The sequence below is a fragment of the Odocoileus virginianus genome, chromosome 29, assembly GCF_023699985.2.
Source record: "Odocoileus virginianus isolate 20LAN1187 ecotype Illinois chromosome 29, Ovbor_1.2, whole genome shotgun sequence".
In the NCBI taxonomy this organism is placed as follows: Eukaryota; Metazoa; Chordata; class Mammalia; order Artiodactyla; family Cervidae; genus Odocoileus; species Odocoileus virginianus.
The window spans coordinates 179,724-207,697 of NC_069702.1; the positions used below are offsets into that span (position 1 = coordinate 179,724).

The 27,974-nt window shown below is 41.4% G+C and overlaps 1 protein-coding gene across 2 annotated transcripts in view; it reads right to left on the reverse strand.

The window, feature by feature from the left end:
- Positions 1-9,805, reverse strand: part of TEC (tec protein tyrosine kinase) — a 146,390-nt gene extending 136,585 nt beyond the window's left edge. Inside the window, exons 1-2 of one of the 2 annotated variants that reach the window (XM_070458022.1) lie at positions 9,723-9,798; positions 9,000-9,081 (exon numbers count right to left, since the gene is read on the reverse strand). The gene's annotated coding sequence lies outside the window, so the exon portion shown is untranslated. Of the gene's footprint in view, positions 1-8,999; positions 9,082-9,722 lie in introns of both variants that reach the window. The other variant, XM_070458021.1, reaches the window with a different exon arrangement.
- Positions 9,806-27,974: the final 18,169 nt, after the last annotated feature.

Sequence of the window (27,974 nt, forward strand, 5' to 3'; positions counted from 1 at the left end):
TCCATTGAGTCAGATGCCATCTAACCAACTCATCCTCTGTCGTCCCCTTCTCCTCCCACCTTCAGTCTTTCCCAGCATCAGGGTCTTTTCAAATGAGTCAGTTCCTCCACAAAGACCAAGAAAAATTCCACAGACGCCACATTAAATTTATCATCTGATTCTCAACAAGGCATTATGTTCTATGAGGCTCACTTTTTTCATCTGTAAAATGGGCATAATATACATATGTTAAGTTGCTTCAATTGTGTCCGACCCTTTGCAACCCTGTGGACGGTAGCCTGCCAGGCTCCTCTGTCCATGGGATTCTCTAGGCACGAACACTGGAGTGGGTTGCCATGCCCTCCTCCAGGGGAATCTTTCCAACCCAGGGATCTGAACCCGCGTCTCTGACATCTTCTGCATTAGCAAGTAGGTTCTTTATCACTAGTGCCACCTGGGAAACCCATAATTTATGTCCTTTGCTAAATAGAGCAGGCCACTTCATCACTCATGAATGTATATAAAACATTCTGGGAAAAGCTCAAAGTCTTTTACAAGCATTAGGCCATGAATCTTTCTGAAGTGGACTGTTAATTAGGTGTCATTATGCTTTGTTTAATGGATGAAAAGCCTGAGGCTCGGGAACACAATACCACATAATGGCTAACTTAGAAATCTAGCCTAGGCTTTAAACATCAGACAGAGATTGGGGGGAGTCGGGGTAGGGATCCGAATAGGAATTCACTCTGCTCCAGTTCTTAATCTGCATCACTACAAAGTTCTCTCCAGTTACCGGTTGCCTGCCCCTCCTACTTCCTCTTGTAGTCCAGGAATGGGGAAATGGGTGGGAGAGTTGGAATTCCCTACTGAACATATGTAACACCTTTCCCACTTCCAGAAAGGTTCATGAACCCTAGACCAGGTACTAAAGACAAATTTAGTTTCACAGAACTCGTTACAACCCCTCCACATTTTGTTACTGATCTCTGGAAGCTTTTCCTACCAGATATCCAACAAAATAAAAGGAGGCTGTAGACATTTATCAACAAGAACATCAGTTCAGTTCAGTTCAGTCGCTCAGTCGTGTCCGATTCTTTGCGACCCCATGCATGAATCGCAGCACGCCAGGCCTCCCTGTTCATCACAAACTCCCACAGTCTACTCAAACTCATGCCCATCGAGCCGGTGATGCCATCCAGCCATCTCATCCTCTGTCGTCCCCCTCTCCTCCTGTCCCCAGTCCCTCCCAGCATCAGGGTCTTTTCCGATGAGTCAACTCTTCGCATGAGGTGCCCAAAGTATTGGAGCTTCCGCTTCAGCATCGTCTCCGCAAGTAAACCTGTCAGAGTACCCCAGCTTCACTATCTGACCTACAACTGGGTACATGGCATGGCCTCAAGAACTCCAGATAAACCTTATGTCTTCACCCAAAAGAGATACCGTGGATCCAAAAGGTCAAAAAAGAGGTAATGGAAACTTTACACAGCCAGTGAGTTTTTACAAATTAGTATTTCGTACCTGCTGACAATGATTAATGGAAACTAGAAATCCTTTAATCCCAGAGCGGTATTTTGAAAAATATTTCCTGAGAAAACAATTCCCAAACGGGAAAAAGATAAAGCAACACTATTTACTTAAAGACAAACAAAAAATATGTCCAACAATTGGGGAGTGGTACAAAAATACCATTGCATATTAACAAGACAGTCACCGGGCTACTAAAAATGATAATTATTCCTATAAGAAGATGCCTATTTTGAACACTGTTACCCAAAGAACAGCATGTCTAAGTATAATATCATAAAGTATACACACACACACACACACACACGTGTGTGTGTTTAGTTATTTATATATGTGTGTGTTATATATGTAAAAATTATAGAATTTGGAGTCACATAAAGGGGTGCACACAATGCTCCTTTGGTTAATTATTTTCTAGAAAGTTGCTAAAGATTTGTAGAAAGTCAAATGATGATAAAGATGATGGAGAGGGGAGTTTACAAAGATTCTCTCTGGAACAGTTTGGGGGTCATTTAAATCTCTTTTTTGAAAGTTTCAGTATTGTTCACAATTTTTTAACAATGGATATATAAAATTCTACAGAATGACTTCTTTTTAACGATGGCAGGGAGAGTCCAGAGTGCACAGTGAGAGCTGGGGAGTGCTCCTGGCAGGCAGAGCTCCATCCTTGGTCTGGGGGAGCAAAGCAGGATGTGTCACCAGCTGAGTCTCAAAAACCTTCAGCTATGATTCCAGAATCTATGAACAAGAATTCTTTATTGCACTGCTTCTGTAATTGGCTTAAATATGTGACAAATAAGCTGAATACCATTTTTAAAAAGTAAAAAGCATTCATACTTAAAACTTACATATCTAACAGCACTCAAAACTCAGTTAAATTGTTTTCTTTTTCTCTGCATGCTTAAAGGATCAAGCATTTTTATTACTCAAGGCAGGAAAATAAAATAGAAAGCCAACTGCCTTCTGTGAAACAAAAATAATCCCAATGGTAAAAACTAACTTTACTGCATGCTTAAATTGTATTTGCAGAATAATAAATACTGAAATCACTACTATGTAGGAAAAAAAACACACAATTTAACTTTGGGGTAGTCATGTGGAAATCTCACAAGTTGTGGCTGAAACTTAATATTGGGGGATACCTGAGGACATGACAGCTTCTAAAGAAAGAGCTAACAGAAAAACACTATTAGAACTCTATTCAGGATAAAAAGAAGAGACACTACAAGTTTTCCCTATTGAATCAGGCCAGGATTTGCAAAAGCATAAGGTTAAAGGAGTAGGACACGACTGAGCTCTACGTTGTACGCCTTCCACGCAGCACATGACGACGTGACATTTTTACATTTTGACATTCTATAGCTAAGCATTTCCAAAGCTCTCAACGTAAAAAAATAAATGGCTTGTAGTTACCAAAGGAAAAATATATGAAATACTGCTGAAATCCAAAGAAATCTTCCTCTTTTAGAAACATAAAACCTAGAGGACTAGAAACCTAGCTTGCACACACTTCCCTTCCTCTTCCAAAGCTACTCTCCTTAGCTATAAAAATCAAGACAATCACGACACTATGCTAAGAAATATATGGGTGAAAAACAACTAATAATAAGTAAAATTAATGTTGTCTTCTCAATGTTTCCAATCAGGATTATTTCTAAATAATATACTTGGGAATACTTAAATTGAATACTGTATGGCTTCAGTCTATTCAGCCAAAGAGAAGCGAAAGTATAATCAAGAATTTAGTGAATATACAATACTGTTTGTTAATCAGCTATATTCTGATAAAAAATAAAAAGTTTAAAAAAATAAAAATATAATAGATTAAAAAAGAATTTAGTGAATATAGACTATTGGATACAACTTGGATAATTATGACAATATACATGTGTGTGTGTGTGTGTATTTTAACTGTCAAGTGTTGACCATTATCTGAAAAATTCACCCGATACAATGATCTAGTATTCATTAGACATGCGCTCTTAACCTGGGAGAGTTCACATTTCAGCTAAGAAGACAAAAAGAAGAACTTATATGAATTACTCAGCACATTAAAAAAAAGGTATGCTGCTTGGGAAAAGATGTTGCGCTGTCTTCAAAGGTTCTGTTTAGAAAAAGGGAAGAACACCTGTGGAAATACAGAGGGAGGAATGAGCACCGAAGGTATTCCCCTTGGCCAAGCTTTTGTTCACAGTGCTACCCAGTGAGTTCAGCTGAGTGTTTCCTAACCATCCTATCCTTCGCTGTCATCCTTCAGAATGATTGCTGTATCTGCTCCACTGTAGCAACTGACAGCACTGGTTTTTCTGGATTCCCAGTGCACAGACGCCATCATGAGAGTATAGAGCTTTGCTTTTTCTACACAGATAAGGTGGTGTGTGATCAACACTCTTCCTACCTCAGTGGAAGCTAACTCTTGCATCACTCCTCTATGCATAACCAGAAAATCATGCTGGTATTGTCAAGCTACTGCGATAGAAAGCTGGAAGATCACACTGCATTAAGGGATCCTAAAGGATGTCTCAGCCGGTAAAACAGGATTGGGAAAGTTGTGATCATCTGTGAGGAGCAGGGTAAGTCCGTCATCCCTGCTCATCCAAGCCAGAAACAGGAGATCGGTGCCCATTCCAAGAAAAGGAATGAGCTCTGAAATGGGAAGAGAGGATGTTGCTGTTGATAAGGCAACTATGTGATAAATGCCTCCAGAAGGAAATATGATAATTTCCACTGGAGACCACATGATCACCAATGACACCAGGCTCATCTTCCAGCTTAAAATATTAGACTTATAGAGGCTGAGCTTCACTGAAAGGTATAACACTCAGAGGACAAGGTGACATAATGAGTCCTCCTAGACAAAGCCAATTGGAAAAGCAGGAACCAGGGTTCTATGACGAGTAACTATACTCTACTCAAGCTAGGGCTGGAGAGGGGTTTTGTTTCCTAGGGCCACTGGAATCAACTGGCAGGAAATCCTTAGAGTGGTATAAGAAGGAATGAGGGGCCTAAACTGGGCTGGGTGAGAAAATACACCCAGGCTGGTTAGAAAATGTTTACTGGGACTTCCCTGGTGGTCCAGTGGTTAAGACTCCGTGCTTCCAATGCAGGGGGCCCAGGTTTGATCCCCGGTCAAGGAACTAGGATCCCACATGCCATATGGTGCACCCAAAAAGTAAAAAAATTAAATCAAATTAAAAATAAAAGAAAATGCTGAGCCTGGGTAAAGGTAGGAAAAATAGCAGCACACTGCCGTGGCTAAAGCTACACTTGAGCACTAAGAGCAGAGTAAACAAACCTCCTGCTTTCTCTCCCACCTGAGAGTCCAATAAAATGACAACTGAGGGACAAACCCACAAGGATGGGGAGAATGAGAAAAGAGGCAATAGTGAAATTTATACCATGGAATCTGAAAATGCTAAATTGTTGCTGTTCAGTCTCAGTCATGTCCGACTCTTTGCAGCCCCATGGACTGCAGCACGCCAAGCTTCCATGTCCTTTACTATCTCCCAGAGTTTGCTCAAACTCATGTCCACTGAGTCGGTGATCCCATATAACCATCCCATCCTCTGTCATCCCCTTCTCTTCCTGCCCTCAATCTTTCCCAGCATCAGGGTCTTTTCCAATGAGTTGGCTCTTCGGATCAGGTGGCCAAAGTACTGGAGCTTCAGCATCAGTCCTTCCAGCAAATATTCAGAGTTGATTTTCTTTAGGATTGGCTGGTTTGATCTCCTTGCAATCTAAATAAGTCAAGACAATGGCACCCCCTGTAGGGGTAGGGGTGATTGAAAATGAAAATTGAAAGCCTCCTAAGGAAGCAATTAGGTCTCCCAGGTCTCAGCCAGTCTGAGCAGTTAAATGATTGTCCCTTCTCCACCCCAGCAAAAAAACACCTGGAGTTTCTTCCCTGCCTCTCCCCCCAGAGGAGTTACATGAACATGTAACTACCCACAAAGAGGGCAGAAAAGAGAAGGTCTCTGTATTGGAGTATGTCAACCACAGCTCGGGTGTTTTAATACCATGGGGGGGTTACATGAACATGCAGATGCTGAGACAATCAGCCTTCTTCTCCACCTAGTTCCCAGATCCCTGACAGCCAGGCTCTTCCCATCAGCCAGGAAAAAGACTGCAAGAGCTTTTTCTGAGCACCCTCACCAGCCCAAGAGGTACTAACATCAGAGTTTCCCTAAATCACCCAATAGTGAATCTCCCAGTCAACAAACCCACTACATCTTTAGCTTTTTAATCTCCCACTTAGATATGAGTAGACAACGCAGGATATCAGAAATACATGGAAAGTCTCTAAAACAAAAGGTAAAGACCTAAACAGACAATAGCAACCTGGGGAAACAGTCTGTGCAGGAAGGAAAAAATCTTTAAAAAAAAAAACAAACCAAACTCCTCAGAAAGATAAGGCACTGAAATCATAAAAGAAAATCAAGAAAGAAATAAATACAAAAGCCACACACAAATACGTATGTATATATATTCAGGGAACAAAAAGGTTTTAATTTTAAATATTTAAAATATGATACACTCATGAAAAACTCAGTGGAAGGAGTTCATGATAATATTGAGAAAATCTCCCCCAAAACAGAAATAAAAAATAAAAAGATAGATAAGAGTAAAGAAAAGGTAAGAAAATATCTAGTATCCAGCCCAAAACATCGAGCATCTGAACAATAAGTTCTGAAAGTGAAATCACAGAGAAAAAGTAATGATCAATAAGAAAACTCAAGAAAAGTTCCCAAATTGAAAGACAGATTTCTGGACTGGAAGAACCCAGAACAATGGATGTAAACAGATCCATACTGTAGCATACATCATGAAAATTTCATGATTATGGAGGCCAAGAGAAAATTCTATAAAATTCCAGAAAGGAATTCTATAAACTTCCTTCCAAAAACAGCAGGTGTATAGAAAGGTTACAGATAAAATTAAGGAATCAGAACAATTTTACAATTAAGGAATCTGAATTTCTCAAGAGCAACACCACAATCCAGAAGGGGATGATGAGACAATGCCTTCAAATCTTCCATCCTATAAGTCTGCAGGCAGATAAACTGTCAGTTGACAGTGGTAAACATATTTTCAGCACTTGCTATAAAATGAACAGACAAAACACAAATCAATAAACTAAATAGAAAAAAATACACATCCTGTGCAGCCTTCACCAGGAAATTTATTGAGGATGGGCTACACCAAAACAAAGGAGTCTACAGAGATGAGAAAGGCATATGCCACGAGGAGAACTGACACAGGAGAGAAACGATGGGGACTCCCAGGATGATGACAAAGGGAGGTCCTCAGAGTGACATCTGTGCCCATACATAGAAGGTGGCCAGTCCAGACTAGAGCAAGCCAGGAAGCTCAGGGACACCTTCTTCAAGGAAAATGCAACTGACAGAATACCTGATGCATCTGAGGGAAGAATCTGAAAACTATCCAAAAGCTTTGTGTAAAATTAATGATGAGTACATAAAAAGCTAAGTCAGTGAACAAACAAAGCAATTACTGACTCCAAAGAAAATAAGTTGTACTTGGCTTGGCGATGAATATTGATCTAATTACCGTTTAACTATTGCAAGGATAGGAAAATAAGGAAGCTGTGGTTAGATGGGGGGTCAGAGGGAAAAAGAGAACCAAGTCATCGTCTTCCACAGCGGGAAGTGAACAGATAAAGCTTCAGACTGAAAAATGCAACTACAAGTATCACCTACAAGGAATAAATATCAAAATAACCAGCTCAGAGAATCACAAGTGTTTATTTCTGGAGAGGGAAAAATGTAACTTGGATTAAAAGTTTAAAACTAAAAAGAAAGAGGAGAATATAACAAAACAAAACAAAAACAGAGTGGCTTCTGTGCCCTTTTATTATTTCCTTTTGTTTTGTTTCCCTAATAATTTGTTTGGGAAAATTCCAGCCTTGTTTCGCCTAAACAAAAGAAAATATCGTTTTCTACATCTAGACCATGCAGCTGTGGTCATCTGAGCTCTGAACAGTCAGACTTAGTGGGAAAGTTAATAGTTATAATCCAATCCAAGGAGGACTGGCTGAGCCAGGGCAGAGACGCAAAGGCAAGCCTGGGTGGAGGCATGCTTGTAGGTGAAGGTAACTGCTATGCCTCTCTCCTCTGGGATTCTTTTCAACAAAGCTAGTCTCATGGCATAATCTCCTGTGACAGGATAATTTTAGAACTGCCAGGGAACATGGACCAATTGCACTCCTTTCTAGCAGACTCCAGTTAATCCAACCAAGGCAGCTAGCCTTCACAGTGATTGATCTGGGTTCAACGTCAGTTGCTCCACTTTGCCTGAGCAGACTGGATAAAAGAACATAGTAAGGGCTATGATACAGGCAGTCCCATCATCAACAGAATCTATGCACCAAGCTGGGAGTCAACAGCCGTGTCAACCACGTGGACTATCCCTACCCTGAACAAGAAAACGATTCTCTCCAAGGGTGGAGTTCCAAGGAGCAGGGGAGTGGGGTGGAAGCCAAGGAGCTGGAAAAGCTGGGGTGGGGGAGGGAGGCACCAACCAGGCCAACCTGGGGGAACCTGGAGGTAGAGATATGCCTGGAGCGCAAGGCTCAGGCTGCCAGCACTCTGTACACACAGAGGAAGGTCTCTACTAGCAATTCTTCCCCAAGCAAAAAGTGGCCAGACACAGCCACAATGCCACCAGCCATCCTGTCCAGGGTCAACTTAGGAAGCAAAGATCTCCTTTTTCTTGAGATTCACTATTTGATAAAACACAAACTCTGCCCTTGAGTGACTAGCTGCTGACAAAATACGAGGACTATTTTGATACACAATAAGCAAGGAACAGGTTGACAGTGCTAGAGCATATATTAATATTCTTTTTTTCCCCCCTATTTGGGAAGATGTGAAAATTCTAGTTCAAGAACCTGTGTGTGGCGAACTAGAGGTTTGCCAATCAAACAACACTGATTCGCACTGTTTGCAAGGCTTGCTCTATACAGTTCTACAAACCAAAATGTACACACCCTCTGGGAAGAATCAAGGTTATTAGCATAAATGCAGTAAGCATCTAGATCTGACAAAAGAATATACTGATCAGATTAACTGGAGTTTCGGGAAAGTACAGCTTTTCCCTAAACAATGAGAATGTACCTAAACAAACAAACAAAAAAATTCAAATACTTAAGGAGACTGTTATACACATTTTCTATTCTCCATATAAATCATGATACTCCATGCGATTCTCAACAACTAAGCTACCAGTATCACAAACCAACCTGTTAAATCCTAAACTTACTTGGGAAACCTACTGGTTTGTTGGGAGTATTTCCTCCTTTCTGGCTCTTTAGGGAAGAATTATCTAGAAAAAAAGTGAATTCTCAGAATTTCCTAAGAGGAAAAAAATGGGCATTCACTGGAAAAACACAGGGTACATACTCAGAACTATTTTGGATAAGCTTCAAACCCACTTAGCTACCAGTCATCCTGTTATTCTAACTTAACACTGAGACCTACCCTTCTAATCAAGTCTTCCAGTTTCCAAAGAATGGCAACAGATGAGACTGTTTCCGAATCTGATACACAGCAACTTGTTCTTCTTCCATGGAGGGGGAAAAAAAAAAAAAAATCAAACCAAAAGGAAATTTAGGATCCGAAGGAAAGAGCACATCCCCGAGTCAAGGCCCTAGTTTTCCCAACACATGTATTCACCGACTCCCTGCTATCAAGATTCAAACATAGTTTCCCAGATTTAAAAGTGTGAGGCTGGTAGGGAGAGGCACTCAGACACATGCAACCGTGGAAAGTCTGTCGATTCTGCCAACTCTCGCACCAAGACTTCGCTGCTGCCCAAGAGAGGAGAAATGAAGTCCGCGGCGCGGCTGGGAAGTGAACCCAACGTAGAATTTGCTTCAGGGCCTCGGTCCCGAGACTCTAAAGGAGAAGGGGCGAGCGCTCCTAGGGAGAAGCTAGCGCCGGAGCGACTGCGGCCGCCAGAAGGCGCGGCCACGCCGGGACGCGCACCTGTCCCTCCGGAGCCCGCAGGGGACGCGGGTCCTCACCTGGGGCGGCGCGCTCCGGCTCACGGCCGCGCGGGGTAGAGAAAATCCTTCCTGGTTCCACGAGAGTCAGCCCCTGGGCTGGTGAAACCCTCCTCTCGCCGCACGCATCCCCACCCACCCTTCCCCGCCCGAGTGGCGCAGGCCCAGGGCCGCCCCCGCCGGCCCGCAGCGCCCTTACCTGGCTGGAGCGCGCCGGCTTCGCGGAGCCCGGAACACTGGAGTCCGCCCGGGCCGCAGAGTCCCGCGTCTGGAGCCCCGCCCCCTCCCCGCTCGCCCCGCCCAGGCCGGCCCGGCGACCGCCCGGCCCGCGAGGGCTCCGCCTCCAGCTCACGGAGGCCGGCGGCGACCTGCTTGCACTGCTCTGCTGCGGTTCTGAGACTGGAGGTGGGAGTGGGTCGCTTACGCGTTCCGGCTCCCGGGACCCAGCGGGAGTTTCGGGGAAGTCGCGGGAATGTCCCTGGTGTTTCCTGGACGCAGGAACCTCCTCCTTCTGCCCCCCCAGCCGCCCCGCGAGGACACGGACACCCCTGGCCCGGGAGAGCCCCGAGCAGTGCCACCTGTGGGTGACCGGGGACTCTATCGGAACTAAGGACCGCACCTCCCCTTCCGCTAAATGGTGGCGAGCCAGGTGGTAACGCAGTGAGGCGGAGCGAAGCAGCCAGTTTTACCAAAAGAATAAGTCTCTTTCTGTCCAACCTGAAGCACCAGAGCGCATCTGATACACTTACAGGTCACGTGGGGTGCGCTCGCTCAGTAGCTCAGCCCTTTCTGACTCTGCGGCCCCATGGAACTATCATAACCTTGTTAATCGACTATACTCCAACATAAAATATTTTTTTTTTTAAATCCACCATATTGTGTAGGGTAAAAGACACAGAGAACTTAAAGCACCTGCCTAATGTCACCCAACAACAAATTGAAAGGCTGGAATTCCAATCTCTGTAGTCTGCCTCCTGATTTTGAGCGCTAAACCACAGCTCTGCTGGCTTACCCAATTTCAGTGTCCACCGTGTCTCATGATCTGTTAGAGGCCAGAGAAATACAAGGACTCTGCCCTCCAGAAGCTTTTAGTATAATGGGGCGAAAGGGACAGTCAGTCATCCATAAGCAAGTGAAAAAATGAAGGCATTGCATGTGCAAGAAGCGTCCCGACTTAAATACAGTAGGGTGATGGAATTGAGTGTGGGGAGGGGAAGACCACAGATCTCCTTGTCCCCGAGGCTTCCCGAAGGAGGGGACAGTGGAGCTGAGAGCTGAACAATCGGCCAAGTAGTCAGCCTGAAGATGGAGCAGAGGGAAAGTCACGTTCATTAATCCTCTTTCTACCTCATGTTTGTTGGAGACCTAAAAGCATGCCTTCCTATATATTATCTCTCTTTTGATCATACAGTAACCCTGAGAAGTCTGACAAAATTCCATATTAACAGAAAAAAAAAATCTAATGATTAATGATTGCCTAAGAGGGAGGGGCGATGGGAAGAGGGCACAGATTTGAACCAAGGCTTTATGATTCCAGAACCTCTTTCACACAGGTGAGGGTCTTGAGTATGATGTCTCAGAATGAATATGGTAAAAATTTCTCTTTCGTGATCTTGCCTCTTCCCAGCCCCAGTCTCTTCTGCCTCCTGTAGACTGGTTAAAGAATTTTCCCCAGGGCAGGTTTTCTTTGAGGGAGCAGAGGTCAGGAAACTTCTGAAAGTATGCAAAATATATGTGTGCAAATTATAGTTATCTAATTATGGCAATAAAGCTGGCTTTCTCCCAAGAAAATGCTCACATATATATGTATAAGGGAGAGGACTTAGAATTTTCATCAAATTGATCCAAAAAAGGTAAAATTCACTGTCTCAAGAGTTTAACAGATACTTTCGGTGATTAAAAGAACTGATTTTCAGCTCACTTTCCCTGGGCTAGGGAGGCAAGTCTGGTGACTCCTATTTTTGACTTGGACTTCATAACATTAAAGTTTATGAAGGTTGAAGGGAAGCAAATCCTGATCCTCACATAACACCTTCATAAACTGCTTCCCTTCTTAGAAAGAAGGTCTGTATTGTCACTCTGTTCTCAAGGAAACCAGAGACTGGTCTGTAAACAAAACATCTAGGTATATATAACTCTTTATTGGTGATAATTAGTTTCCATAACATTATACCATTTCCTGAAGAAAGCATTCTTTATATTACTAGTTAAGCAGCATACGTAGGTGATTAACACTATATCATCCCCAAAGCCAGTGGAGAGTACTGGCATTGGTTTTCAGCAGTGTTTTTAGAGACAGTGTCAGAAAGAGAGCTTCAGCTACATTAATGAAAGGGTGTAAAACTGAACTCAGGATGTGGTAGACTTAAAAAATTTAACCTGTGCTGTTTCTTATGTGAAATGGGCAGTAGCTTTAATAAAAAACAGCAGACATATTATATATGGCTGAATCCCTTCGCTGCTCACCTGAAACTATCACATCATTGGTTGTTAATCAGCTATACCCCAATACAAAATAAAAAAAAAATTTAAAGAAAGATATAGCTACAGTTTATGTCAAAGTGTTCTGCCTATGTTTTCCTCTAACGGTGTTATAGCATCCAGCCTTAGATTTAGGTTTTTAATCCGTTTTGAGCTTCTCTTTGTGTATGGTGTTAGGGAGCGTTCTAATTTCATTCTTTTATTAATATATATAAACTCAACAATGGCATATGTGGAAAAAGAATCTAAAAGAGAGTGGACATATGTGTATGTATAACTGATTCATTTTGCTGTACACCTGAAACTAACACAACATTGTGAATGAACTATACTCCATTAAAAATATTTAAAGGAAAAGAAAATAGTATACAAGGCTAGGCTCATGTAACTCAAACTTTTAGGTTGGGCCTCTTCAAAAGAAGGAATCTGGTGATGGACCTGAAAAGATTTCTTCCTCTTCCTCCAAGGAGAAGATTCAAACATTCTTACTGCTCTCTTTATTTTAATAAAGTTGAAATACAAAAGGAGTGAAAAAGGCGATCTATGACTTCTTTGAAGGGGGGGACTCCCTTCTTACTATATATCCACATGGCTTCATAAAATGCATATGTTTAGGTGAGAAATACCAGGTTGATGTAATTTTACTTCCTTGAGAAAAGAAAATGCCTCTTTTTTAACTTCCAGATAGATTCCACCTGATGCCTGAGAAGACATGCAGAATCAACAAGGAAAGCTTGTAAATAAAGTGGTGTTTAGCATTTGGAGCTTCTCCCACTCTTTTTTGTAAGTCTCTGGCTTCTTTTTGTAACTTTCTTCCTAACCATTGTCCAGGCCCATCCAAGGTGAATAGTAAATATTTGTGAAATAAATGAATGATAACAACAATGATGCTAGTAATATAAAACTTATCAGTCTTCTATAGAGTCTGTTCCTACATGAACATCACTTCATTGTGGTGATATGCTATGTCTGCCACTCTTTCCATCATGTACTGAAAGTACATGTAAAAAGTACAATGGTTGCTTCTTTGGAACTAAATACATGGGAGGAGAGAGTTTTATGTTGGACACAAAATCAAAAATTATACTCCTGGGGATAGCTGGGAAATAAATCATTCAAAAGAAGGAAAAAGCATCATATACAAAGCATGTATATAAGATCATCAGTTCAGTTCAGTTCAGTCGCTCAGTCATGTCCAACTCTTGGCAACCCCATGAACCGCAGCACGCCAGGCCTCCCTGTCCAACATCAGCTCCAGGAGTTTACTCAAACTCATGTCCATTGAGTCGGTGATGCCATCCAACCATCTCATCCTCTGTCAACCCCTTCTCCTGCCCTCAATCTTTCCCAGCATCAGGGTCTTTTCAAATGTGTCAGCTCTTAGCATCAGGTGGCAAAAATATTGGAGTTTCGGCTTCAGCATCAGTCCTTCCAATGAACACCCAGGACTGATCTCCTCTAGGATAGACTGATTGGATCTTCTTGCAGTCCAAGGGACTCTCAAGAGTCTTCTCCAACACCACAGTTCAAAAGCATCAATTCTTCGGTGCTCAGCTTTCTTTAGGGTCCAACTCTCACATCCATACATGACTACTGGAAAAAACATAACCTTAACAAGACAGACCTTTGTTGACAAAGTAATGTCTCTGCTTTTTAATATACTGTCTAGGTTGGTCATAGCTTTTCTTCCAGGGATCAAGCGTCTTTTAATTGCATGGCTGCAGTCACCATCTGCAGTGATTTTGGAGCCCAAAAAAATAAAGTCAGCCACTGTTTTCACTGTTTCCCCATCTATTTGCCATGAAGTGATGGGACCAGATGCCATGATCTTAGTTTTCTGAATGTTGAGCTTTAAGCCAACTTTTTCACTCTTTCACTTTCATCAAGAGGCTTTTTAGTTCTTCACTTTCTGCCATAAAGATGGTGTCATCTGCTTATCTGAGGTTATTGATATTTCTCCCGGCAATCTTGATTCCAGCTTGTGCTTCTTCCAGCCCAGCGTTTCTCATGATGTACTCTGCGTGTAAGTTAAATAAGCAGGTTGACAATATACAGCCTTGACATACTCCTTTTCCTATTTGGAACCAGTCTGTTGTTCCATGTCCAGTTCTAACTGTTGCTTCCTGACCTGCATACAGATTTCTCAAGAGGCAGGTCAGGTGGTCTGATATTCCCATCTCTTTCAAAATTTTCCACAGTTTATTGATCATCACTCATAATAATAAAGAATATTGTTCATCACTCATAATAATAAATATATAAGATCATCACTCATAATAATAAAATAAATGCCCAGTAACAGGGAAATTTTTAAGCAAAATAAATCAATAGTATGGCATGTCCAGCTATCATTAAAAACAGTATGTTAATTAAATAAGTGTGGAGGAAACCTTATGAAAATTAAATTTAAAAAGTATAACATGGAGAAGGAAATGGCAAACCACTCTAGTAGTCTTGCCTGGAGAATTCCGTGGACTGGGGAGCCAGGTGGGCTATGGTCCATGGGATTGCAAAGAGTCAGAGGTGAATGAACAGGCCAACCCATGCTATATTAATAGAAAGGACTAAGTACCATTGGGGGAACGTGAATAATAGGATTTTGGTGCCTTCATCAGACTTTTTCCAAGACAGATACTTTTATTTTGATAGTACAAGACTCTGGGACTCTGGGAATAAAATTGGCTGTATGCATACAATTGTATGGAACTAAGTTCGTTTTATTTTGTGAAAGCTGCTACTCTACATAAAGATTTTGATTTAGTAGTTTGTTTTTAATCCCGTTTTATATTTGTATTTGGTAAGGCCTAAGTGTGACAAAAGCTCTTCTGCAAATACAAGGTACTACTGTGTTCTGTTGGAATCTGAGTTCTGTTCTGTCAGAATCTGAGTTCATTCACTGAAAGATTTATTTTCAAGTTTACCAGTTGTTTGTTTCCACTAATGTTTGAGCATATTATTTTATATATGATGGGAATCCAGGGTGGGAATGGAGTGTTTTTTCTCAGTTAATTTTTATTTTAAAAAATTAAACTCCACTTAAGTGTTGTGGTTTAGTAAACTTGTTTTACTTTATGGAGGAAAGTGTTAAATTTGACATTTTAAAACATATTTCTCTATGATTAAACATGATTTCTGAATGTTGTTTTTACTTGTATTTTGCTTTTGATGTGGCCAGATATTCAGCTTTTTTTTTTTTTTTGATAGTTCCAAATGTTTTCAGAAAAATAAAAATAAATTTGTTCCCTAAAAAAAAAAAAAAAAGTATAACACCATCCTTTACATATCCTGTGTGTGTGTGCATGCATATGTTTGTGTGCACACATGCTCACAAGCTCAGTCATGTCTGACTCTGCAACCCCACGGACTGTAGTCTACCAGGCTCCTCTGTCCATGGAATTTCCCAGGCAAGAATATTGAACTGGTTTTCCATTCCCTACTCCATACATATCCTATGACTGCAACTAAATAAAAATTATGTGGGAAGAAAATTGTTGGGTTGATAATAAGAATTATGAACAGTTATTGAGGGGGGGTTCTTGTGTGCCAGACTGTTTTAAGTGCATTAAATATATTAGATCAATTCACCTAATTCTCACAACAACTGTGTGAGGTACAATAGCTTTAACAAAAAACTGCATGCAGTTCTTCTTTTCATTTTAGAGGACTAATGCAGAGGCCCTAAGTATAATTTGCCTGAAGTCACACAGCCAAGATATGAATATAAAGCTTTATGACTCTGGAGTTTGCAGATTTAACCATTCAAAGCTGCCAGGGAAAATATGTTTGAATCATGGATCATGGTTTTTTTTTAATTCCTTCTATAAAGTTTTAATATTGATTTAACAGTAAGTAAAAACATATTAAATTACTGAGTTAGAAAAAAAGGCCCAAAAGTAAAACCAGATTACCCTCAGAAGAAAAGACATAAAAAGGTAAGAAGAGGAACATATTGAGTAAAATCTTGTGGGTTTGGCCAATTTTTGTTTTGGATTAGGATCTAAATAGTGTTTCAGATGAGTCATAGTGTATCAACAAATTTATAGTTATGAGGATTGAGATGAAATGAGCTATGTCACATAGAATGTTATACTCAGCATTATTAGTAGGACTTAAAGTATATTCTGGCCTGATGACTTTTACTTACTGTTTCCTCTACCTAGAATGATCTAGCCCCATATCTTTTTGAAACTGCTTCCTTTTCAATGGCTGTTGTTGTTGTTTAGTCGCTAAGTCATGTCTGACTCTTTTGCAACCCCATGGATTGTGGCCCACCAGGCTCCTCCATCTGTGGGATTTTCCAGGCAAGAATACTGGAGTCACCATTTCCTTCTCTGGGGGATCTTCCTGACCCAGGGATCAAACCTGAGTCTCCTGCTTTGCAGGCAGGTTCTTTACCACTGAGCTTTCAGTGGTGGCAGTTATGAAAATGTGACCATCACTGCATTAGCGGAAAGCTAACACTGGTGAACAATCCCAAGAAAACTCCCTGTTATGGTGGTACTTATATTCTGGTAGAAAGATCAGTCATCTAAAAATGGATTGAGTAAAGTATCAGTTCAGTTCAGTTTAGTTCAGTCGCTCAGTCGTGTCCAACTCTTTAGAACCCTTTAATTGTTATTATCATTTATTTATTTTTGGCTGCACTGGATCTTCGTTGCTTTTACACAGGGTTTCTAATTGCGACAAGTGGGCGCTAGTCTTTATCGTGGTGCATGGGCTTCTCATTGCAGTGGCTTTTCTTGTTGTGGAGCTCAGGCTGTAGGTTCATGGGCTTCGGTAGTTGTGTGGGCTCAGTAGTTCTGGCACACAGGCTTAGTTGCTCCACAGCATGTAGAATCTTCCTGGACCAGGGATTGAACCCATTTCCCTTGTATTGGCAGGTAGATTTTTATCTATTCTGCCACCAGGGAAGCCCTTAAACCCTTTTAAATGAGATTTTCAACAGAAGTCACTATTACGGCCAATTATAAAAGGGGGAGAGTGCATGCTTGCTAAGTCGCTTCAGTCATGTCCAACTCTTTGCAACTCTATGGACTGCAGCCCACCGGGCTCCTCTGTCCATGGGGATTCTCCAGGCAAGAATACTGGGGTGGGTTGCCAGTCCCTCCTCCAGGGAATCTTCCCAATCCAGGGATCAAACTCGAGTCTTAGGTCTCCTGCCTTGGTAGGCTGGTTCTTTACCACTAGCGCCACCTGGAGAGTAAAGATACGCAAAAGGAGTTAAAGTTTCTCTGTTTCCCTCAAACTGGTGAAGTGATGACACCAGGAGGAGTTAGGTATATACAATATATCAATAAAACCTAGAGCAACCACTTAAAAAGCTATAGAAAGATATATACACAAAAATACTGTATTCAAACTGAAGTAAAATTCTTAAAATAGTCCTCAAGTGTTCTTAAAGCATGTACTGAGATAATCATATCCTGGGTCATAAAACAAACTACAGCAAGTTTTAAATAATTGAAATCATACAGCATGTGTTCTCAGGTCACAATGAAAGCAAACCAGAAATCAATAACAAATATTTCCAGGAAAACTCCTGAACACTTGGAAAATAACAACTTACTTGTAAATAATACATGAATCAAAGTATGTATTAAGGAAACACACAAAAAAATATTCTGAATGGAATGAAAACAAAAATACAACATATCAATATTTGTGCATACAACTAAACAGTGTCAAGAGAAAATTTTATATCAGTAAGTGCCTACATTAGAAAAGAAGAAAAGTCCCAAATCAAAATCTAAGCTCCCACTGTCAAGAACCTAGAAAAGGAAGAAAAGCTATATAAATTTAAATAGAAGAAATACTTAAGATAAAAGCAGAAATCAGTGTCATTCAATAATAAAAATAAAAGCAGAAATCAGTGTAATTCAAAACCGAGCAATTAAACAACAACACATTTTTACTTTGTGCCTGCAAAATGAAACAATCATGAAGAAGAAAAAAATGTTAAAACTACACTGATTTAGGGCTTCCCTGGTGGCTCAGGGGTAAAGAATCCGCCTGCCAATGCAGAAGACACGAATTCGATCCCTGATCTGGGAAGATCCCACGTCCCAAAGAGCAACTAACTCTGTACTCTGGAGTCCGGCAGCCACCGCTAATGAGCCCATGTGCCACAACTACTGAAGCCTACGTGACCTAGAGCCCGTGTTCCGCAAGAAAAACTACCACAGTGAGAAGCCTGTGCACCGCAAGGAGAGAGTGGCCCCTGCTTCTACAGCTAGAGAAAAACCCTTGAAGCAACGAAGACCCAGCACGGCCAAAACTAAATCAATTTAAATTTTAAAAACTTCATTGATTTAAACCTAACAAAGAAGGGCGATTAAAAGTAATATAAAGTCTGAATTAGATTATATGGTTAGATAGCATCACTGACTCAGTGGATGTGAATTTGAGCAAACTTGGGGAGATCGTGAAGGACAGGGAACCCTGGTGCTGCAGTTCATGAGACCACAGAGTCGAACATGACTTAGCAACTGGACAAGAGCAAAGTCTGAATGATAGAGAACGCTTTGAGTAACTATAGTGAAGCAAATGCAGACAGCTGCTGCTAATATCACAGCATATTTATTGATTTTTCAATAAAATGAACTCTTCCGAAGGTCCAGTTCTGCTCATACTGTTAATTACTTAGTTCATCCCTCTTCCAGACATCCTTTCCCTGCCTCACCCCACCTTAGTAGCTGTCAGTGTCCCTCATATTCCTTAGATACACAAGGTCTTCCTTAGGCAACTTCTGCCAGCTTTCTCTTATACAGACAGTCCAGAACGAATCCAGAAGCGTTAACATCGCCAGGGAACTGCCACCTACCAATGACAGGTGACAACTGGAGGATAAATACCCCAGTTTCCTTGCCTTTGGATAGGACAGCTCTGAGGCATGTTCTAGTGAATGGAGGGCCAGTTGCGCTCAGTGATAATCTGCTCACCAATACACACTTTATTCACTTCTTTCCTTTCTTTGATTACCTCCCAAATAAATCATTTGCATTGAAATCCTTGTCTTAGTTCTGATGAGCACACACCTTAGCCTAAGACACCCATTTCAGGAAAGAAAGACCCAGCATATTGTCTTAAAAAACATAGCCTCCAGGACTTCCTGGCAGTCCAGTGGTTGAGACTATGTACTTCCAAAGAAGGGAACACAACTTTGATCCCTGGCTGGGAAACTAAGATCCCACATGCTGTGTGGCATGGCCAAAAAATTAAAAATAAAATACTTTCCTTACCCAGGATGAAAGTAAAGATTGGCTTTGTTTCTAGCCCATTGAGAAGGATTAACCTGGTTCATTTTAGATAGCGAGGGAAGATCTAGTTTTGACTTGAGAAGGAAAAAGGTGAAAGTCCAAGCATCTGAAATCCCAACTCTGTATTCTTTCCCCTCCAGAAAATAGTGGAGCAAACTCCAAGAGATAGTGAAGGACAGGGAAACCTGGCGTGCTGCACTCCATGGGGTCTCAAAGAGTCAGACATAACTTAGCGACAGAACAACATTCTTTCCCCCTCACCTCTGAATTCATCCAAGTCTGAACTTCCAGTAACTTTACACTACTGCATTTGTTCTCTACCCTGGTCAACAAGTTAGGTCTGCCAAGGGTGACCGTTATGGAGTGAATTGTGTCACCCTACCCCCACCCCAACCTCTGCCAAATTCATAGTCTTAAGCCCTAATCTCCAATGTGAACGTACTGTATTTGGAGTTAGAGCCTTTCGGGGGTAATGTAGGTCAAGAGGTCATAAGGGTGGATCTTATATGGACTAATGTCCCTATGAGAAGAGGAAAGGACACCAGGAAAAGAGACGCAGAGATAAGGCCAGTTGAGGACACAGCTAGCACGTGGTCATGAGCAAGCCAAGGAGAGGGACCTCAGGAGAATGCAGACCTGCCGGCCCCCAAAATTCTGAGAAAATAAATTTCTATTGTTTAAGCTGCCCAGTCTGGGAATGTTATGGCAGTCCAGGCAAACTAACAGAAACCCTTGACAAATGGGAGGAAATATCTGATGTATATATGAATTTTTCCACCTCCAGTACAGACATTTGAACAGACAATTCTGGAAGTCACTTAACATGCTGCACTGAAGGTTTTAGCCAAACCAAAGCCCTGTTGCCCAAAGCATTGACCTCCAAAACACACCTTCACGTGGCTTTTCCAGTTTCTCTGCTTCACTCTCCCCACTATCTTACTCCTGTTTCCTATGGTCACTCTAAGTGTTGTTGCTGTTGATGTTTAGTTGCAAAGTTGCATCTGACTCTTTTGCAGCCCTATGAACTGTACCCCACCATGCTTCTCTGTCCATGGGATTTCCCAGGGAATAATACTGGAGCGGGTTGCCATTTCCTTCTCCAGGGGATCTTCCCAACCCAAGGATCGAACCTGCATCTCCTGTATTGGCAGGTGAATTCTTTCCCACTGAGCCACCAGGGAAGCCCTATCACTCTAAGTATACTGCCTAAGTAAAAGCGCTTATCACAGCTCTGCTTTGGAAGAACCCAAGCCAAGACAGGGCCTGCCCCTAGACTCAAAGTATGATCTGGTTCTAGGAATGGCAGCCTCTTTCATGCACAGCATTCAGGGTGGACATTGGTAGCTCCTCCAAGAAAACTTAGGAAACTAAACAGGGGTCTACTTCACTCACCACAGTCTTGCCCACCGAAGTACCAATGACCAGCTTCTACAGAAGAAACAATAGATGTGACGTCAACATCCATCCAAAGACTAAGTATGGGCCGCTTCCCAAAGCTCCTGGGACAATGTAGGCCTGTGATTCTTGTATGATTCCGTGGAGGGGAATAAAAGAGATTGAATAATAACTGAGATTTGCTTTTCTGCCAAGTGAACAGGAAGAAGTGGAAGTGTTAGCTGCTCAGTCGTGTCCAACTCTTCGCAACCCCAGGGACTGTAGCCCATCAGGCTCCTCTGTCCATGGGATTCTCCAGGCAAGAATACTGGAATCTGTTGCCACACCCTCCTCCAGGGAATCTTCCCGACTGGGGAGTCAAGCCAGGGAAGCCTGTAGTGAACAGATGAGGGCTCAATACCGATAACATTTGGTTTAAGGACTATGATATGTTTTATATCCTGGTGGTAAGGACTCATTAATAGCTGCATCAGAAACTGAGATCAAGGCATGTTCCACATCATCTCCCAGCAGGCCCCACCCAGCGGTGCTCAGCCAATTTAATTCCAAATTAAGGAGATTGGGTACTACATGTTTTTATAAAATGGAAGAAATATTTTTGCCTTTTCTCTTCTCTTTTCCCTGAGGAATAATTTAAATACAAAAGAAATTAAAAGGTTATAAAGAACCTTTTCCCGTGCTTGTTTTTCTAACATTGCATGTTATTTCATAACATTGATAACACAATATGATGATCAAAAACAAGCTAGACTTCTTTAGTTCAACTTAATTCTTGGCTTCTAAACAATAGTGGGAACATAGCCTGTTAGAAAATGTGGCCCGCCAGACACATTTTTGTTAGGCAGTCTGCTAGAAATGATGGCAGCCCTCTTGGTCTTTTTCAAGAGGTAAAAATTAACATCTTTCTCTTTTTAAAAAATTTCTTCCCCTCTTTGCTAACTTTAAGTTTCTCCATCTTTAAGTTTTCAGATCTACACTAGAAATTGTCCTCTATGAGATATCTTAATTGTCTACAGGATTTCATGAAACTAGCACCTATTGTAGGTACTACGATTGGTGCCTTGTACCTACCTGGGAGACTATCATCAAATTGCCAAGTAAATGAATAAATATATAAATTTCTTTTCGTAGAGGAAGATGGTTAACAAGCTCAAGTTTATCTGCAAAATTGCCTTCATCCTCAGACTGTTTTTCTGCTCTTTATAATATCCTGCATTGTTAACTTTAACAGCAAAAAAAAAGAATTCCTTTAGTAGAACTCTTATACCCTAAACAGAAAGTTTTTGAACATCCTTCCATAATAATGCAAATGCAAATCTATTCCTCAGGGGCTGATAGAAACATTCAAAAGGACAGCTGAGCACGTCCCCCCGACTTCCGAACTGTAAGCTCTTTGATTAAGAGTGTCAACTACAAATCGGCACTTACCACGGGCACGTGCCATCTCCCTCTAGAAGGATTAAGTCACGTGCTGCCGCAAATGCTGGCCTTCAATAGCCCCTGCAAGGAGCTCAGTGTGGAGAGCAGAAATGAGGAACTCTGTGCTCATTGCGAAGGAGGGAGGTCTTCAGATAATTATATATTTTCAGGAGTCAATTTTATGAGCCCAATTCTTGTATCTCCCCATATCTAGAAAAGCACTAAAATCCTTCATGGTGATGACACAGCCCCCTGCTGTTGACCATTAAATAAATCCTCCTCCTCTCCGGAGGCAGGGCCTCCTCTCGTGGTCCCTGGTGTAACTCCCAGCATGCTGTGCGAGCAGAGTGATATCCCAGTGACATCTGTCTAGAGCAGCACCATCCAGCCGAAATCCAATGAGCACCACAAACCCAGGCCACCCATCTTATCAAAAATGAAACAAGTAAAAAGAAACATGTAAAATTAAAGTTAATTGCATGTCTTACTTAACCCAGTTTATCTAGAATATAAGCTTTTCAACATGTGACCCATACAAAAAATTATTAGTGAGACATTTCACTTTATTTTTTTCCACTATACTTTCAATGTTGGGTGTGTTTTTTACAGCATATTTCTATTTGGATCAGTCAGGTGCAAGTATTCAATAGCTGCTTGTGTCTGCTGCGCCCAGATTGGACAGCATGGGTCCAGAGCATACTGTGAGCATACATTCACAGAAGGGCAGGCAGGGAAAATGGCACTGCCCTCAATACTCCAGGTGTCACACTTTGGGAAACACTGCCGTTGAAGTTTCCACCGCCTGCTGCTGCTGCTGCTAAGTCGCTTCAGTCGTGTCCAACTCTGTGTGACCCCATAGACAGCAGCCCACCAGGCTCCCCCATCCCTGGGATTCTCCAGGCAAGAACACTGGAGTGGGTTGCCATTTCCTTCTCCAATGCATGCAAGTGAAAAGTGAAAGTGAAGTCGCTCAGTCGTGTCCAATTCTTAGCGACCCCATGGACTGCAGCCTACCAGGCTCCTCTGTCCATGGGATTTTCCAGGCAAGAGTACTGGCAAGAGTGCTATTGCTTCTCCACAGCCTGAGTTCATGATATTAAGGGATCCCTAGCCATCTTATGGGCTTCCCTGGCAGCTCAGCTAGTAAAGAATCCGCCTGCAATGCAGAAGACCCCGGTTTGATTCCTGGGTCAGGAAGATCCCCTGGAAGAGGGCATGGCAACCCACTCCAGTATTCTTGTCTGATAATGCCTATGGACAGAGGAGCCTGGCAGGCTACAGTTCATGGGGTCACAAAGAGTCGGACACAACTAAGAGACTAAGCACAGCCCAGTCATCTTACACTGAACTAGATTCCTTGGTTAACCCTAAAACTGCCCACAATCCCCTCAAAGATAAGGAGGGACCTCCAGACGAGGGATTGATTACCCTGTCTTAAAACTGGAACAGACCTATCAGAATTCACTTCAGTGTGATTTGTGACTCCTTTGGCCATTGCTGAAGCTATGCAAAATTCTGCATCAGCAGCAGAAGGATACCTTGTTAGTTAGTGGATTTTACTTTCCCCCTTTTCTCCAGAAAATTTCTGTGATTTTATAATTGAGGCTTGCAAAGCTCCTGATTGCCAATGAGCTGTCTCTTGTGTGTCTGCTGTACTCAAATACTATTTTATTTCAGGCCGTGTGCATAGTCAACATGGAGTGTGAAAACGACTGTGTGAAGCATAGAGCCATTTAAAGAAAGTATCCTCACTATGTGTAAAAATACCCTACCTTCTGTCATCTTGAAGGAGTGTTTAGACTAGTCACATGGCTCTGCTCTCTGAATCCACTAGACTAGAGAAGCACTCACTTCTGTTTCCACTGACAATACAAGTCTGGCCTACATATGCCAGTTCCTTTTTTTAAAATGTTTCTTAAATAAAATAATACTCAAATATAAAAAAAACTAGACTTTAATTTTTTGGCATTTGTGGGCCAATGAATGAATCTTAAGTCATAGGATTATTTACCTTTAGGGAATTCCTTGGCAGTTCAGTGGTTAGGGCTTTGTGCCGAAGGCCTGAGTTCAATTCCTGGTTGGGGAAATAAGATCCTGCAAGCTGCATAGGACAGCCAGAAAACAAACAAACAAAAAAATACCTTTATAAAGGATGAAAGGATTAGCTAGAAGCTCTCCAGGCAAACCTCTCATACTAAAGACAAGGATAATTTTTCAAATAAATATCTGAAAGATTTGACCTGGATTTTAATCCAAAGACTTTCAAAAATCAAGATATTTCAAATCACTTATGTTCTTATGAAATGATCAGGACTTTTAAAATCATAAAATTGAATTTATTTAATTATCATCTATTGGAAGTATTCCATATGCTAAGAAGTCTGGTAGATAAAGACAACTTATTTTATGGTGCTTATATTTACTCCAGTATACACTATGACAGAGGTTTATATAACTTGCTATGCTTTCCATAAACAACTAATGGTTTAGCTAACATATCGTTATTTATAATACATGAGGATACTTTTCCTTTGTGGTTAACCGCAATGGCAACATTGGCTAAGTGACGAACTGAAATGTTCGCCAGCGACGTGAGAAACATTATAGTGAAACAGCGAGTGATATTTATGACAGATAAGGAACTGCCTGACCAAAAAGGCTATTAAAACACTAGAATGGCTCACCACAGGAGAATAGGGGCATTATCTATAAATGTAGGATATTTCTTCATTACTCAAGATCTGTTCAAGGAAATGTACCTGCAAACAATGAAAGACATTTCTCTTTTAGTTTTGGTACATTTACTTTTTTCCAACTTACGAAAGTAATCACAAGTGTTTTGGAAAACAAAAAATAAAATCTCACCTATAATCCCTCCACGCTAAATGTAACCTAGATTAGCAATTTAGTGTTCTTCATCCCTGTCTTATTTTCTATGTAGACATTTTCATTTTATATAGCTTTAATCAAGGCATAATTACATTTTTCCTCTTTTTTCACTTACAACAACATAACCATTTTCTCATGTAAAACAGAATATTCATGAGCTGTTCAATGGGATGATTCTGTGAGGTTTTGGTCCATGTATTTTGTTCCCTGAACCTTTGACTATCTCTCCCCTTTGGTCTGCAAGACAGGAGGCTGCCATCTGGGTAGGGTCAGGACAGAGATCAGTTTTTAGTGTGAGGAAAAAAAAATACACTGAACTCAAGCTTTCTAAATTCAAAAGGATTGTCCAAATGTAAGATCATTTTAAAAATTATTCTGAAAGCAAATGCAACAGAGAAGCCAGTTCCTTCCCCATCACCCAAGTCCAAAATAGAAATATTCCTCAAACATGGGAAGGGTGGGGAAGAAAAAAGAAGGGCTTCCCAGGTGGCGTTAGTGGTAAAGAACCTGCCTGCCAATGCAGGAGACATGAGAGACTCAGGTTTGATCCCTGGATTGGGAAGATTCCCTGAAGGAGGGAATGGCAATCCATTCCAGTATTCTTGCCTGGAGAATCCCATGGACAGAAGAGCCTGGTGCGCTACAGTTGATAGGGTCCCAAAGAGTAGAATACAACTTAAGTGACTTTGCATGCACTCAACTCCCCACATCCGAGCTCCTATGTGTTCTGGGTGAGGGAACAAAAAGCAGTGGAACTGCTCTCAGGGAAGGCGTGTAGCGGAGAACGGGAGGAAACTTGATGGTCCTGCCTGGGACTTGCTAAGACATGGTGGAGTTGAGGAAATGCTGGGAGGGGGTGGTGAGACCCTGCCAGATCCAAGATTCCCACAATGATTACTTAAATATTGCCAGGTGAAGGGCTCTGGTGAGTATCAGTGGTATTACTTGGAGCCAGCAGAAACCCCAGGTAGAAGGGGGCAGCAGATGGATGCATTCCCCCTCGTACACATTCTAAAAAGAGATGTACTTGAGCCCAGACATAGTGTGTACAACGTGGAGGCCATCCTCTAGGAGAGAGACCTACCCCTCTGTTGCTCTCTCTTTAGGCAAGGTGAGCATGAGAGTGTTATGGTGATAAACGAACTGCTTAGGCAGTCTGAGCTTTAATGCCAGCAGTTGTGAGCAGTGCTGAGAAAGTGGCTCCCAGCATCTGGAGACCTAGTGAGAAGATGCAGCCCCCCTACTTCAGAAAGAGGGGAACCCCAGTCCCAGCAATTCTCACTCCAGGACTCCAAGGTCATTCACCAGTCCTGTAGTATTTATCTCCACAAATATAAAAAATTTAATACTCTTTTTTCTTTGGCCATGATGTGCAGCATGCCAGGTCTTAATTTTCCAACCAAGGATTGAACCCACACCCCCTGCATCATAAGCCCAGAGTCTCAACCCCTGTTATCATGGAAATCTAAACCCTTGCTATGAAGAATTTTGGTAGTGGTTTAGTCTCTCAATCAAGTCCAACTTTTGCGAGCCCATGGACTATAGCCAGCCAGGCTCCTACATCCATTATCCCAGGATTATCCTGGCAAGAATACTGGAGTGTCTGGCCATTTCCTTCTCCAGCTATGTAGAATATGAAATGGTGAATGTGAGATTGTTTATAGAAAAAAAAAAACTAAAAATGTTTAAATGGCACATTTAGGCACTCAAAATTTGTTGAATGAATGATGCAAGGACAACAGAGTATAATAATTCCATTTGTGATCAGATTACTAGTCTAATATTTATAATCTAGTTTGTGGGAAAGTGCTGCTCCATGAAGTAATTGTATATAGTATACTTAATCTCTATTTTGAGTCAATCATTGTTCAATTATCTGTAATTTATTTAAATTTAAAAAAATGTTTACTATAGTTTCAACCTATACCATTTCAGGGATAATTTCTAAATGTTTCTGGAGAAGAGAATGGAAACCCACTCCAGTATTCTTGCCTGGAGAAGTCCATGGAAAGAGAACCCTGGCGGGCTACAGTTCATGGAGTCACAGAGTCAGACATAACTGAATAACACATTCACTTTCACTTCTAAATATTTATACTATAACATATAGTTCTGATCAAAACCTACCTTTTTGTGACTCTCACTCATTCTCCAATAATACAGTAGTTTATTAAAAAAAAAAATAAGTAGGGACGTCCCTGATGGTCCAGTGGTTAAGACTCCTCACTCCCAATGCAGGAGGCCAGGGTTCAATCCCTGGTCAGAGAACTAGAGCCTTTATGCCACAACTAAGACCTGGTACAACCAAATAAATAAATAAAAAATTTTAAAAACTTTTTAAAAAGTATTTCCCTGAATATATTTTGAAGCAATTCACAGATAAGTTTTTACATTTACTTTTCATCTTCGTTTAATGATAGAAATGATTCTTAGATTAATAGTTACCTAGCTGTGAAAAGAAAAGTGAAAAGCAAAGGAGAAAAGGAAAGATATTCCCATTTGAATGCACAGTTCCAAAGAATAGCCAGGAGAGATAAGAAAGCCTTCCTCAGCGATCAATGCAAAGAAATAGAGGAAAACAACAGAATGGGAAAGACTAGAGATCTCTTCAAGAAAATTAGAGATATCAAGGGAACATTTCAGGCAAAGATGGGTTCGATAAAGGACAGAAATGGTATGGACCTAACAGAAGCAGAATGTATTAAGAAGAGGTGGCAAGAATACACAGAAGAACTGTGCAAAAAAGATCTTCATGACCCAGATAATCACAATGGTGTGATCACTCACCTAGAACCAGACATCCTGGAGTGGGAAGTCAAGTGGGCCTTAGAAAGCATCACTACAAACAAAGCTAGTGGATGTGATGGAATTCCAGTTGAGCTATTTCAAATCCTGAAAGATGATGCTGTGAAAGTGCTGCACTCAATATGCCAGCAAATTTGGAAAACTCAGCAGTAGCCACAGGATTGGAAAAGATCAGTTTTCATTCCAATCCCTAAGAAGGGCAATCC